The sequence below is a fragment of the Apteryx rowi genome, unplaced genomic scaffold, assembly GCF_003343035.1.
Source record: "Apteryx rowi isolate R43461 unplaced genomic scaffold, aptRow1 scaffold_471, whole genome shotgun sequence".
In the NCBI taxonomy this organism is placed as follows: Eukaryota; Metazoa; Chordata; class Aves; order Apterygiformes; family Apterygidae; genus Apteryx; species Apteryx rowi.
Genome location: NW_020450729.1, coordinates 444,059 through 458,728, shown reverse-complemented (window position 1 = coordinate 458,728; position 14,670 = coordinate 444,059). Strand labels below are relative to the sequence as shown.

Sequence of the window (14,670 nt, the reverse complement as noted above, 5' to 3'; positions counted from 1 at the left end):
CAACCGCTGCGAAAGGCAGAGAGTTTGTCGCTCGCGGCCGGCCGGCTTTGAAGTGCGGTGTGAAAGCTCCCCCGTCTGCCCTCAAATCGCACAATGCAGCTTGTATTTGTGCCGTGGGGCCCGTTTCCTACGGCTGGGCGGTGCACGGGGCTGTCTGGGGGAATCCGTCTGGTCCCCCCCTCCTTGTTGACTGCTCAAGGGATGCGTTTCACTGGAGAAAGATGCGCTTCGCAAGGCACAGCCCATCTCCGAGCCCCAGGACTGCCTGTTCCCTCCTCTCATCTGCTCCAAGAAGTTCAAGGAGCAAAATCGGTGTTTTCTAGTTTGGTCTGTCCCATTGCGTCCTCACAGATCAAACCGGGTAACTTCCAAATCAGTGGGGTTTCTTCTCTGACCAAAGTGATTTGGTGCTTAGTTTATATGACCAGAAGCAGAATTTGACCCCAGAAGAAACTGGCTGACAATTTTGGCTGCCTAAAGTTGCTTTCTGAGTTTGAATTCAGATGCTTTAGGCTGAATTTCAGTGGCTCATGCTCACTCCAGAAGAAACTGTTGAGTCTCTGGCACGTCTCCATGGACTTCACTTCTCCACAGCTTTATTCACTGCTCCTGCCGTGACTCGGGAGAGGGCAGCAGCATTTCCTGGGAGCAAGCGGGCTTCAAAATATAAATCACCCCAGGCTCCAAGGGGCCTTTCAGAGCCTGAGAAATAGTGGTGAAGGAGATGTCCTTGCAGCTTGCCAGCATCGTGCAAAAGCTGCTGCTCCCTGTTTGCACGACGGTGATGCTTTACCGATGTGCTGAGTTCCCCCACGCTGCTATCCTGCAAGAGAGCAGAGATTGAAGTTTGGATCAGTTCAAGTCACCTCTTCCCCCTCCTCCCCTTCTCCGTTATCACTCTTGGAAATGCCAACGCATGCTAAACGGTGCAGTTCCTGTAGTTAATCTTGCGGGGACGTCGCTACCTGCATGAGTCACCTGCTCTCAAGGCTCTGCAGGAGCACGTTGTGCAACCGTGTGCCGGGAGGGGTGTGAGCGCAGCCCGCAGGGAACCGAACCGGCTCCTTCGCGCTGCTGGGGTGGGCAGCCCAGCAGGGCTCCGTGCCGTGGAAGAGGGCGAATCTCCCGAGCGCAGCCAGCCCTGCAGCGCATAAGGGCGCTCGGCCCCGCAGGAGAACTGGGGCATGCCAACACTGGGGCGGGGAACAGGGAGGTTGCGAGCACAGGGCGGGATGTGGGTTTTAGTAAGAGAAGGCAGAGGATGGACGGCCTGATTTGGTGAAGCCGGGAGTGTGTCAGCAAAGAGGTGGGGGGACATGAACGTGTGCATTTCTCGATGAAATATAGCCTTGGGCTCCAAATCTTGGCCAGCGCCTCGCGCAGGGAGACCATTGCTGTGCCTGATGCTCCCTGTTCGTGCTGCTTCCACCATGGTTTTATCTTCTGCAGATGCAAAATGAGCCAAAACTCGCCAGGGTTCAAGGCCAACCTCCCCTGCTTACATCCCCTCTTTTTTTTAAGTGGGCTTTTATAGCACTAGGCCCTTGCGGCTGCTGTTTACGACCCCATAAACTTCAGGGCCAGGCTTGCTGATGGCCAGGCTCCAGCAGGTCCTGATGTGATGCCAACAGGGATCTGGATGAGGCCCATCACACCGAGCATGGTAACAACCCCGCTCGCTTGCCTTCGCTGACAGCTGATGGAAGGGCTGGGGCACAGGTTGATGATTTTCCGACTGAGATAATCTAGAGAAATCTGAACGGGAGATACTGGAAATAGAGTAGCCTCTGCCCTGCCAATGAGTCATTTGTCAGGTGTATGCAGAGCAAACTGCAGCATTAAAGGCTTTACACCTCTGCACCCAGAAGAAAGGGCAGAATGCAAAAGGGCAGTGTTATTTCAGGGCTGAGAACAGGGATACCTGGGATTTCCTTTGCTTGTTTGGGGGTGAGGTTATGGTTGTGTTTTAAATAGCCACCCTTGCTGGTTTTTCAAGGCTCTTTCCTTCACAGCAGAGAGAGGAAGATGTTGCTCGGTGCTACCCCCTTATCCTGTACGTACCCCATGGAGTCTGTCCATACCATGAGGATGCAGCAGTTGGAGGAAAGGCCACGCGCTTGAACAAGCCCTGGGAAGGACAGCAGTGAAGCCCCATCGAGGAGGTATTTCTGTGAGCGCTGATGTTGCTCTGGGCTTTGAAGGCAGAGCAAAGCTCTCAGTCTCTCTGGCTTCTTCACTACTCCTTAAACTTGGTGGGCCACCACCACCAAATGCCTCCTGTTCTGTGGGGCTTGCTGGGCAGGGACCTCTGGGACCAGAGCACGGCCCCATGATGAAGCTGAGTTCAGTACAGCCTTCGACGCAGCCTGCACCAGAGTCTCCTCGAAGACAGTCTGCCTGCTTGTGACCCTCCGGGAGAGCATCAGGCAACAGGGATGTTCAATGTGCTGGAGACAGGACCGGGGCCTCCACAGGAGCTGGACGCAGCCATGGTTGACACCACGGGAACTGGGTGTCCAGCAACTTGCCCCGAGCCTGTTCCAGCAGACTCTTTGATTAGAGATTTGGACACTATAGTGATGGTCGTGGTGCAAAACAACCTGAAATTAGAGCTGCCCTAGCTGTAACAGCTGGAGAAGAAAGGAGAATGAAGAGAGAAGGAGAAATGCATCCACTTGAAAAGGACAGGATGCAAGAGTGTGGCTTTGTAGCTGCACTCTCAGTTATGTTTAGATTATGTAGAGTTAAGCTATGTCAGAGGGAGGGACAGCCTAAATCCTTACAGAGAACCCGAGGACCCACAGGGAAGAGCTCCAAAATTGGTGGACATGGCCCAGGGGCCTCCTGGATTTACTTGCTTGTACTTGGGCTGATGTTCTCCTGGACTTCTAGTAGTCCACAGAAATATCCAGACATCCACGAACCTGAGCTCTTCCTATGTATGGTCAAGGAAAGTAAAGCTTAAAAATAGGAGGTAGCTACAGGACAGCATCTTATGAATGCGTGGAGAATTTCTAGATCATTTTCTCCTACATAAATGTACTACTAAGGGAAAAAAAGCCAGTAAGTCAACTCTGGAGATTCAAACTGCTGGTTACCAACCTGCAAGGTACTTTCAGTGCTATTGGCCTCCCTAATCTCATGCTTTCCTGTTATCAGGTTTCCAGGAATCAGACCATAAAACAAGCAATATTTCTAGCGATTTCACACAATCCCATGCCATGTCTATTTACCCCAGAGAGCTGCGTGTAAGGTTGAAAACAATCACTAACAAGAACAGCTGCTTTTGCCTTCAGCACATGCCTTGCAGTGCCCTCATTTATTTAACATTCTAAGCTGAAAGGGAAATGATGGTATTTTAGGATTGAGTGTTATCTGAGGATTAGCAATACTGCTTTTATAGTGGGAATATTACATGTCCTATGTTCATCACTAGGTTTCAGGGTGAATTAGGCTGTCACCTCTGTAGGCCATTTCTGAGCACAACACTTCCAGTTAGAAATTTATCTTTGTAGACTGAAAGATCTAGAAACTGCTGGGCCATCATTTCTGCCCTGTTTCTTCCCCTCTGTATTTGTGCTACTCATTTTTGAGGGACCCTCTGGTCCGTCTTTTAGTCCAAGAAGAAAACTCAGAATGTGAGAGACAACAGGGATGAAAATACTGCACAACTGGTGTTTCAGAAACAGCTCTTCAGGGCCGGGGGGGAATATTTCTTTTGTCTCCCGTGCAGCAAAGAGCTATTTAGGAGGAGGAGGAGCTGTGTGAGGTTGCATAGCTTTCTAATCTGAGAACCTTTACAGATGTCTCTCTGAAAGGCCACGGCAAATTCAAGCTCAAAAACTCACTGGAGGTTGCAAAATGCAAGCACACAAACTGCTTTTGTTTTGCTGATCTGCCCCTCACCCCCTCCAGAGGACATTATGTCACTAATAGGATTTAGATATTAGAGCCAAAAACATTGCAAAACTTAAATAAAATAACCAACGTTCATGTTTGGGGCAGTTTAAAAATCTGGTACAGTGGATTCTTTCTTGGAGCTTACACATGTGGGAAATATTTTTCCAGAGGATGTTTAATAGTGGTTTTAATTCTGAGGATCAACAATGACATGTCTTGCCCAAATCTCCTTTGAGATATTTCCTCAGAACCCATCCTCTGGACATCTAATTCTGCCAGGGCAGCATTTTAACATCGATCTTTCATGTTCTGCGTGGGTGTGCGCAGGGCAAGGGATCAATCAAACCTGGTTTTGCCTGGGTGTCCCCAGCTTCTCCCAGCGCCATACGGTGAGCAGCTGCCCACATCCCATGATTAGATTTTAGTTTTTCCAGCCTTTGGGACTGAATTTATTAAGCCCCACGTGGCCCCTCCTACCGTGGGAGGGACGGCTCCAGCAGCCTCTCTAATACTGGGTGTCATACAGCGGTGCCACCATTCGGGTCCAGGAGTGTGACAAGCAAAGGACGCAGCAATCCAAGTGAGGCAGAAAACAAAAATAACCCCTCCACGTGCGTCCTGGAGAGGTAAGTTAGCTCGTCCGTCCTATAGCTAAAGACGTTTGTGTGCCAGATGAAATACACCTCTCCTGCCTCTTTCCTGCCTGCCATAAAAGTTAGCACCGTGGGGGGAGATTCCTTTGACTTTTCCCTTTGGACTTTTGAGTGCGTTGGTTGGGATCCGGCAGCGGGTGATTGACCTGGCTCCTGCCTGAATTGCAGTGAGAAACAAAGCTTGAAGAGCTGGAGAATGGGGAGAACCAATAACAAAAGCTTTCAATGGGGAGCGAAGGGGGTTATTTGCTAGTGAGGGGATTTCAGCAGGCTTCGCGGGAGCCCCCAACCACCTCGCTGAAGACGAAAAGGCTTGGTGGTACTTAACAGTCCAGCTTCACTCCCTGGGTACGCGCCAGGCGAAATTCGCTCTAACCTGTTGAGGAAAGAAAAGGGAGCAGGGATGAGATGCGAGTGATGGGTGGCTGGTCGGGTGGTTTGAGCTGGGGTGGTTGGTGGGGGGGAATTGGTGGTGAAACACTTGTAGTGCCTCTGATAAAGGGCGGTTTCCATAGTAAAATGGATAAAGGAGCCTCTTTCTCTTTCTCTCTCTGTGAGCTTGCCTAGCGTGTGAACCGTGAGGTTGACTGTGGAATAAATAACCCATGAAATGGTAACATCTGGCAACAGCTGTAAATAATGAGAAACTGGCTAGAAAGGCTGGAAACAACATGGGTCAAAAGCAGTCCGGTCTGACTTTGTCCCCGCGGCTGCAAATTGCTGTGTGAGTTTTGGCGTGCAACTGTTTTCTTCCTCTAAGTTGGATGCCTTGGCGGTGGGCCAGATGCTGGTGTCTGTTACGCAGGTGTAAATCAGGAGGAAGAGCAAGTCCTGGGGAGCTGTGCCGGGTTTGCAGTTGAAAGCAGGACTTGACCCTGATTTAGTTTGCTGGTGTTGTCCAAATACTTACACCTCACTTGTAGGTATAAATGCAATTAGCAGTGGAATGAGTGAATTCTGACTTCTAGGAAAGACTGAATTTTAATTCAGGATTGGGTGCTCAGCTAATATAAACCAGGGGACAAGCACCAGGCCAAGTGTGAGCTGGGCAATGCAGATTAGTGCTAGTAGGAGGTCCAGCCCATGGTGTATATCACCTCCTGCTAGCCGATTTTACTCTTTCTTTGGCAACCCTAATCTCACACTTGTCCAAATATAGTGTCTCTCAGGACTTATCCTCACGCACGTGACACTAGGTGGAAGGGCAAGAGAGAATGGAAATGATTTCCTACAGCTGCTCAAAGCTTTTTAGCTACATTTAACAAAAAATGTAGTGTACCATGAGACCAGTTGGATTTTAATTAAAAAATTGTTCTGAATGTGAAATGAGCCAAAGCTGTCACTTCCTTTCCAACCTCACTATTGCAATGTTTAAAAGGTGTGCAAGATTTCCAGTGCAATTTGGAAACTCTGCAGAAAAATAAAAGTTGGGTTTCATGACCAGTCCTGTAACTTTCTCATGCCATGACTTTAGGACTAAGGAGATGACTGGTGTCTTTCGAGGTTTGCAGATCATTTTCTGTGATGAAAATGCAGGTCTTTAAACACACAAATTTGGTGATAACTTGTGAGATTATCTGCAGTTTAGAAAGTGCCTCTGTGCAAGCAGTTATTGTACAGCGGTGCTTAGTGTGGTAAAATATCAGCCAAACTATAAGTTCCTTTTTTAAGCTCATGGCCCTTTGCCAGCGCGCACTTCATTTTCTTGGTAGCCCTTTTTCAGACAAGCATTCGCGGTTCCATGCAAATGGCTTCAGCAATTACTGCCCCTCAGCTGAGATGCAGTAACTCAGCGCACGTGCTCCTGTCTCCTCGCAGTGAGGAGTAAAGCAGGCAAATCCTACTCTGGTGCAAAGCTCCACCTCAGTGGCTTTGCACAGGGACGGGATCGTGGCTGGAAGAACCTCTGTAACGGTTGCTCCGTGCAAACTGCAATGCCGTGTGCGCAGCAACAGCTTGGCTTCGGTCTGCCCAACCTGGAGTACAGTCTTGCGATATTTTGAGGCAGGAGGTCTGTATCTCAGCTTGGAGTGACCAACTGTGGTCTGGCTTATAGGACTGCCCCAGAGACCCCTGCGTTGTGCAGTGAGTCAGGGACTCCCCCTGTTTTTTAAAAGACCAGGTAGGATAAGAAGTTGGGAAGATTCTCTGGGCTCTGTCTCTCACCGGATGGAAGGGAAAGGAGCTAGCGTGGGTACAGCAGCCTGGAGACAAGTTCTGTGACATTGGCCTCTGCCCACAGCATCCTGGATCATCCCTCCATGCCAGGCTGATCTCTGAGAGCAGCAGAAGCTTGGTCTCCATGTTGCAACCTCTGTTCGAGGTCCAGACACCTCGTGAGAGGGAGCTGAGCAGACTGCCTGCAGGTGCTCATCTGCTTGTCATTACGTCCTCACCTCATTCTTCACATGCTAGGCCCCTGCTCTCCCAGCAGCGTTCCAGGAGGAGCCACTGCTGGCTGCTTTCTCGTTGCTGATGGGTTGGCATTTGACGAGACTCCCCTGCCCACGGTGGGTGGCCCTTGGCTCATGCTCCCTATGACTTTCCCTACTAGCAGGACCTCAGTGTTTGCTGCGTTTCAACCCTTGCTTGTCTTCTGCAGTGAGAGGGAGGGGAGAAGAAAGAGTGATGCTTTGGAGGGCTGAACAGATTCACTGCATCACGCCCAGGTCTCTGGTCTCTTACTGGTCACACTGCAGGGGATGTCCTGCTCTCCTGCCGTACGTTTTCCTTGCAAGTCTTTGTGGTGTCCCCAGGGAAGATGCTGGGTTAAGCTTGAGGAGGGCCTGTGCTCAGGGTCAGGAAGGACTCTCCAACCTGCTGGCCCAGGCCCTTTCTGGTGGTTGGTCAGTTGTAGTCTGTGCGAGTGCGTGCCATGCTGTAACAAGAGATCGATGAGGAACCCTTTCCTGGCACTCCTCTTCTGCACGTCTTGTGCCAAGGGAAGGCTCTTGGGGCCATCACAGCGTGGCAGTTCTTTTCTTTAGTTGTTCACCATGACAGGGTGCTCTGTAGCTCACCTGGAGTAGCAACCAGGGAGATAAGGCCAAGCTGGGTGGGGAGAACACATATGCGTGTGAACGAGCAGAGGGTCTCCGGAGAAAGCATCCGACTGCCAGGCAGTGGCAGTGCTGGGGCTGCTGCCCATGGAGGTGGCTGTGATGTGAACTCTGCTGGTGGGCTGCAATAAGAGGAAGAACAGATCTGCACCCAGGGCACGGCACGGCAGCAGCCTGAGTCCTTGCCGTATGCCTGCACGCTCAGGACGGAGTCGAATCGCTTATGTAGAGATGCCTCTGAGTCAGCCTCTTCCTTACTCTCTGCCTCATTTCCTCCATTCTCTAGTGCAACTGTGAGCAATTCTTTGTTTCTCCAGCCTCCATCTGCTCTCATTAGGCTGTAAGCCCCTGGAAAGTTTTCAATCCCTGGTAAGTTTGTACAGCACCAAGCACCGCTGGGCTTCGGTCCCAGCGGGGGGCCAGCAAAGGGCTCCGTAACAAGTAACAGGTTCAGTCCTCTCTGCTCCTGCAGCCCTGGCTGCTGCCGCATGATTCAGTCCAGCCCTTTTGGCAGCTGCTCTTAATCACTGAACTTATTTTGGAAAGTCTCCAGAATCGGAGAAATAAAAGACACTTTATAAAAGGAAAGGGGAAAAATTGGCAAGAGCAATTGCTTTTTAAAAGGCTACTTATTTCTTAAGATGTACTTGCTACTGATTAACCTTTGCTCTGTGATTGCTTTAATTGATTCATGCCTTAAAATGGACAGAAAAGTTCTATGGGGTCGTCAAGGCTCTCTCATAAACGCTCCATTTCTCTGCAAAGTTTAAAGACATTTTGGCTGGGGAAAAAGTATTTTTTGCACAAAATGCAGGTGAATGATACCAACACTTTTTTCCTTCTGCTTCCCTTAGGCTGTCCAAGCTCCCATCTTAGCACCATACTGCTCCAACATCTTCTTTCCCTCCCCATTGCTAATCGGCAACCTGCTACCAGGCTGAGCCTATCCCACCCTCCTCTGCACTTTACAGGGAGTGGTGATTTTGGGGATGGGTTTTTGGCCATTTTGTGAGAATGAGGTCATATAGCATTGGAAACTACTGCTGTAGGTCAGCCTGTTGGTACCTTCCACGTGGCCTCAACTGTGGGACCATGTGGGACCATATGTGGTCCTCATGACTGCTTCATTCAACCACTCATGGTGAATTTCTGTGGCTGCTCTTTGTACAGGAGCAGGATACTTCTTACGGCACCAGGAGAGCACCTCTGTCTTGGAGGAGGAACTGAAGCAGGGCACTTTACTGGGATAGACCCACAGCAAAGTGGGGAGACAACCCTTAAATAGTGATTGGCCTTGGGCTCTCCATGCTGCTGCTTGGGTGACAACAAGCAGCCACATCTGTCTCTGTCACTGCAAAGCTTGGGGTGAGATGCATGTGGCAGAAACCCCCTTTCATACAGAGGTGCTTGGTGGGCTGGAAGGAAGAGAAATGATATCTGCAGATAAGAGGGGATTTAACAAAGATCCATAAAACATTATAATCTGGGTGGAAGTGCCACCAGTTTTAGTGTTAGGAGAGTCAGTCTGGGACGGGAGTACAGCAAGAGCCCCACCGATTGCTACCCGGTCCTGTCCAACAGATGGGTGGATGGTGGTTTGCGAGATGGCTGCCCAGGGACACCTCTTCAGCTGGGGTGGCTGCATGTCACCTCTCTAATGGTGGCAGAGTGCACCTGTCTTATACCTGTGGGGGTTTGTCCTGAGGACTTGTTGTTATTGTATGAGGGGGTGAGGACCATGAGAAACCAGCAGGCACGGGGCGGAGGGAGATCGGGAGTGGGGGCGGTGGCAGTGGGAGTGAGAAGCACGCTGGGATGCCAGCTGCCTGCAAGAGGCTGCGTGCTGGCTCCTGGCCTCGAGCTGATGCGTATTTGTCCTTGCTACCAGTAACTGTAGAGCTCTCACACCTCAGCCTGGGCACAGACGTCCAGGGCTGGCTCCCAGCATTGGGGGAGCTAAAATGGGCAGGGCAAAACTGAGCAGGGATGAGGTCCTTCATGTGTTCGGACAGCACCTGGCTCTTCCAGAGCCTGCAGAGGTCCTGGGAAATACTTTTTTTTTTTTTTTTTAATCCCATTAACTGAGATCTACCTGGTCTGAGCTTTTCTATGGGAGAGCCTTCCAGGCAGCTGTGAGCTTTGGGGCCCAAGGGCTGCTGCTGTATCAAGGCAGTTTGTGAAACCCACGATACAGATGCTCCTCAGAGGTGAACTGAAAAGGTCACAGGGCTGAGTTGGGCTCACTGGGTTTGAGTGATGAACTTCCCTTCATTTCGGGCTGGATTCATGCCCCAGCACCCTGGGCATCTGCAGGGGCAATTCATGTTGTCTTGCTTTAGACGTCTTGGATGAGCTGGATCGTGCCCTTTTCTCTTCACTGACTGTACCAGGAGCTCAGGTTGAATACTCAAAGGTGGAGATGAGTCCAACCCTCCTCTTCCAGTAAGACCAAGGAAGGAATTAAAACAATCATAACAAGCTCTTTAACTGTAGCTGGGTGCTGATCTAGCAGCGCTGACTGTGCTGGTGCATCCCGGGCGTTGTGAAGGTCTGCTGGTCTCCTGCACACGCAAGGAGATTTGTCTGCATGGGGTGATGCCCACGCAATGAAACCTGCAGAGCTTCCTGCCTTGCTGTGCAGGTCCTGTGGCTCACACCAGTATATGCGTCATTCAGAGGACAGATGAAAATCCAGTGAGGTGTACAGTCCTCATCTGCTGCTTCCATTGTGCTTTTGATGTGTCCCTCCTCATGGAAAATGGTAGAGGAAACTAATGTTAATGAAGAGAAAGGGCTGCCCTATTTTACAAAGGGGAAACTGAGGCTCTGAGTGACTTGGCTCAGGTGCCTTGGTAGGCTGGTGGCAGGTCAGGTGACTTAAATATGGATCCTGGGTGTCAGGCTATCCTTCCATTCTTAAGTTAGTTCAAAACTTCTCTGAGATGACTTATGCAGAAATATAATAATGTTTAATTAGTTAGGAAGTGTTTCACTCTGGGAAAGGGCAAAACTGCATTTTTGTGATATGAAAATGGGCCAGCCCTGTGGATACATTTGGGTACTGTAGAGAACTAGGAAGAGAAATTTTTGGCTGGCAGCATGGAATGCACCCTTCGTCCGTTTTTCTTCCTCTCATTGCAAGAGTATTTTGCTCTGAGGCCTGAACTTTAACACCCGCAGCTGGGGGGAGGGCCAGCGATGGGGGCTTCACAGTGGTGACTGTTCAGGGCCCCTGTCCTTTGTCCAGGCTGAATAGCTCTCTGCAGAGCTGCCGGGCGGAGGTATGTGATCTGCAAATCTCTTCCCCCCCACCCCCCTTCTGGCTGATGGACAAAGTCTTCCCTTGGAGATGGTGCTCTTGGCTGAGTGCTGCCCTTGGTGGGGTAGGGGCCAGGGCTGTGGGGCTGGGGAGGGTCCCCCACGCTGCTTCCCAATCTCATCATCTCTCCTTAGCAGCAGGACACAAAGAGCCGCTTAGGAATTCACAGGAGCAGAGAGGGAGCTGAGCCAGGACGTGCTGAACTGCACAAAATAGGATTTATCTTCAAAGAAAATTTCYCCCCTTTTCTGAGCTCTTTTTGCAAGGGATTTATTCCTCCTCCTCCTCCTCCCCAGGCACTCGGCAAACTATGAGCCATGGAAGCACTTTTTGCCTCCCCACAGTTGCTTTTCAATGCTGGGAGAGCAACTTCTTAGAAAGCTGGGCCACCCAGAGACAAAGCCTGGGTTTGTGCTCCACGTGCTGCAGTGGTTCAAATCTGAGCACTGCTGCATGCAGGCAGCCACAGGGGAAGGCCACTGCATGCAGTGACGTTCACAGCCACGAGCGAGGCGCGGGCAAAACCCCTGGCTTTTCCTGGTGACCGTGGTTATTGGCGATGAAGTCTGTGGAGCAGAGCTTCGTATCAGACCAGCCATGCTGTCTCCATTTCAGGCTTGGTCCAGGCCTGAACCTGGAGATGTGAACTCATCGATGCTCCCAATTCACTGTTCAGGTGAGCAAAATGACACACGGACATGGACATCTCTGCTGTGAGCTGCTGCCCTGCAGCTGGGACCAACACCTGGCTGGGTGGATGGGTGGGTAGAAGGTCTCCTCCTTGGAAACAGCTGGAAGGTTGTGTAAGAAGCTGTTCCTGACACTGTTCAGGGGCTGATTTCTGCCTCTGCCCATCTATATGGCACAGAGGATGGACTCCAGCTTCCCCAAAAGGCCAGTCTTCCTCATAGGTGGGATCTCAAGACTGAGCTAAGCAGTGCTGCAACCCAAGCTTATGGGTTATAACTAAGCTATGTGAAGGAGCTCAGGATCAAAAATAGAGGCAAGGCACTGCTCGTGGGCCTGACATCACGAGGGTTGATAGTGTGTGTTGCACTCATTTCTGTGTGTGTATGGCCATTTTGTGGTGTTTCTGGGGGCTGGCCACCGTGGTAGCTTGCAACCGAAATGAGAGCACAGGAGAGACAACTGCTGAAGGGCCAAGCCATCTCATAGGAGCTCTGGATTGACCCTACCATGCCTACGAGCATGAGGAGACCCTTAGATTTTGCTGGTCATCCCAAAGGTGATGCTGTTTGTCCATCACCCATATTGGGCTGCTCTTTGGTTGCCATTGCAGACAGCATCGTCAAACCTGGCATTCCTGSATGCCTGCCCCAGAGCCTGCGCACCCTATGTGTGACAGAGAAAGCTGGAGTATTGGAGACAGTGATCAACGGTTGAGGCCAGACAACTACTGACACACATAATTGCTTTGCTGGGTGATGAAAGGAAGCGTTCACATTTTCAGAGAGTTTTCTGCTTTTATCTGTCAATTATGTGTGGTCCTTGTAACCCTTACACCTCAGCAACTTCTRCACTGTAATGTATTTATCTCTAATTTAATTATATAGCGCTTTTGCTGCTCTCCTAGTGGTTGACCAGGGCAAGCTGTATTGCTCTCCATGCCTCAGTTCCCCYCTCTGCAAAGAGACAACCATGACCTTGAACACCTCCAGAAGGTGCTGTGAAGTCTGCAGGAAAGACCAAGTGGTGAATGTCTCTCAGCACACCAAGGAGACTGGTGCATTGTAGAACAGGAGACTGGCCCCAGGCTCCCATAGCTCATGAGACTGTCCTCCACATTTAGTGGGGGAAAGTGTCCCCTTTAGGGAGCTTCAAAGATAGCCCCGGTCTAGGAAACGTGGAGGTAACTTTAGAAAGAAGCAGACTAGGCYTGCCGAAGCAGCTAATAACCTCTGCAGGGTCCTCTTACCCCAGGCACGACACRGAGCCGATGCATCACATCTGCAGGGGCGCACAGCAGGTCCAGGCTGCTCGCCCAGCCCCGCAGTGCTCTTGCTGCATGCTGYGGGCATCCCTCAAACACGAACGCTCCGCAGCACACTTTTGTGTCCTGCAGCGGCTCAGTGACTCGGCCGGGGAGGAGTTTCCAAAAGCGTGAACGGTGGCTGAGCACCCAGCTCTCCCTGAAACTCAGCAAGCCTTTCACAGCCGCCGTCGACGCTGCAGGACAAAACAGCTTTGCTTCTGCCCTCTGGGAGCTTTGACACCACGCAGCAGCACTCCCTTCTCAATTTAAGCACACAAATGCCTTCTGTCCCAGCCGGGATATCCCTGGTCGTGTACCCCAGCGTCACGTGCAAGCCTCCGGCTGTTCGGCTGGGAATTGCTCGGTCCTTCAGCTTTCTTCTGACTGCGAGCAAAAAGCCTGAAGAAGCAGTCTGGAAAGTGGTGCGATCCTCGTGCTTGCTGCAAGTGGACTTCTCAAACACACGAAAACCTGGGATCTCAGCCCAGATTTTCCCCTTAGGTAGCCCAGCTTTGTTTTCTGTAGTGTGTAATTCTTCCTCCCTCCTCGGCAATTTATAAAATGACATCTGCTCGTAAGGAAGCGATTGCTCTTTTTTGGGGTCAATCCCTCCCCTGCTGATAGTCACCTGCTCCAGCTTTTTTCCATGTCGCGTTTTCATGCCGGGCTATTCTGTGAAAGTGCCGTATGCGCCGGGATCGTGACCGCGGACCCTCTCACAGCTTGCTCACACTGGGAGCAGTACAAATATATAACAGGAAAGTAATAATTCCTGAAAAACATATACTCCGAGACATAAGTAGCAACTTCATATAGGAGAACAGGTGCCTTTCTTGAGATTTCTGATGTTCCAGAATTTTTCAGACCCTTCTGCGTCCCTATTCACGTTTTATTGCACGGGGATCTATGGAAAAAGGCATGGAAGTATAAAAATCCAATGTGCTCRGGCCAGGTTTTAGGACTGCCTTGCTATCTATCCCTCAGCCAGAATTCCCTCTCCCTTGTTATCATCAGTAAAGCTGATATAGCTTTTTTTTTTTTAATGTTTTCCTGGTATAATTACAGTAATGCAAATAAAATGGAAAAAGAAAAAAAAACAACAACAAAACCTCTTCACTTTGCCTCTCCCGCCCGTTGCTCGCCGTCCCGGCAGTGGCCGCGTTTCCCTGCGGCTCTGCTCCCCGAGGAGCGCCTCCCGCCCGGCGTGGGGGAAGGCGTGTGGGAAAGGCGAAGCGAAGCGCTCGAAAGCCCCCCGAGGTCGCACGGCCCCTCCGCCGCGCGTCGCGCCGGGCCCTCGGGAGCTGCGTGAGCGTGCCAAGCGCGGCCCCGGGTGACGAGCGCGGCCTCGCCTCCGCCCGACGCCTCACGGCCGCCGCGGCTCTTCCCGCCCGCGGTGGTGGCCTCGGAGGCGGCGGGAGGCTCCTCGCGAGCCCCCCTGGCGTTGCGGCGAGGGGCCAGGCTGCTCCTCTGCGGCTGGAAACACCACACCGGCCCGGGGAGCTTGGCCATTTTGGTTTGGTTTTTGGCAGGTGGGAATTTCCTGAAGGAAGGTGGGGTGGGGGGTGGGGGATGCTCTGGAAGGAAGGAAGATGGGGTGGAAGCTTCCAGAAGGCGGGAAGGGGGGGTGGAACCTTCCTCAAAGGGGGAGGTTGAAGCTTCCAGAAGGCAGGAAGGGGGGTGGAACCTTCCTGAAAGGAGGGGGCGGAAGCTTCCAGAAGGCAGGAAGGGGGTGGAACCTTCCTGAAA

General features: G+C 51.4%; 1 protein-coding gene across 1 annotated transcript in view; it reads left to right on the top strand.

Moving 5' to 3' along the window:
- Nucleotides 1-4,447: 4,447 nt before the first annotated feature.
- Nucleotides 4,448-14,670, top strand: part of GDPD4 (glycerophosphodiester phosphodiesterase domain containing 4) — a 44,825-nt gene continuing 34,602 nt past the window's right edge. The window contains exon 1 of the mRNA XM_026078162.1: nt 4,448-4,526. The gene's annotated coding sequence lies outside the window, so the exon portion shown is untranslated. The remainder of the gene's footprint in view (nt 4,527-14,670) is intronic.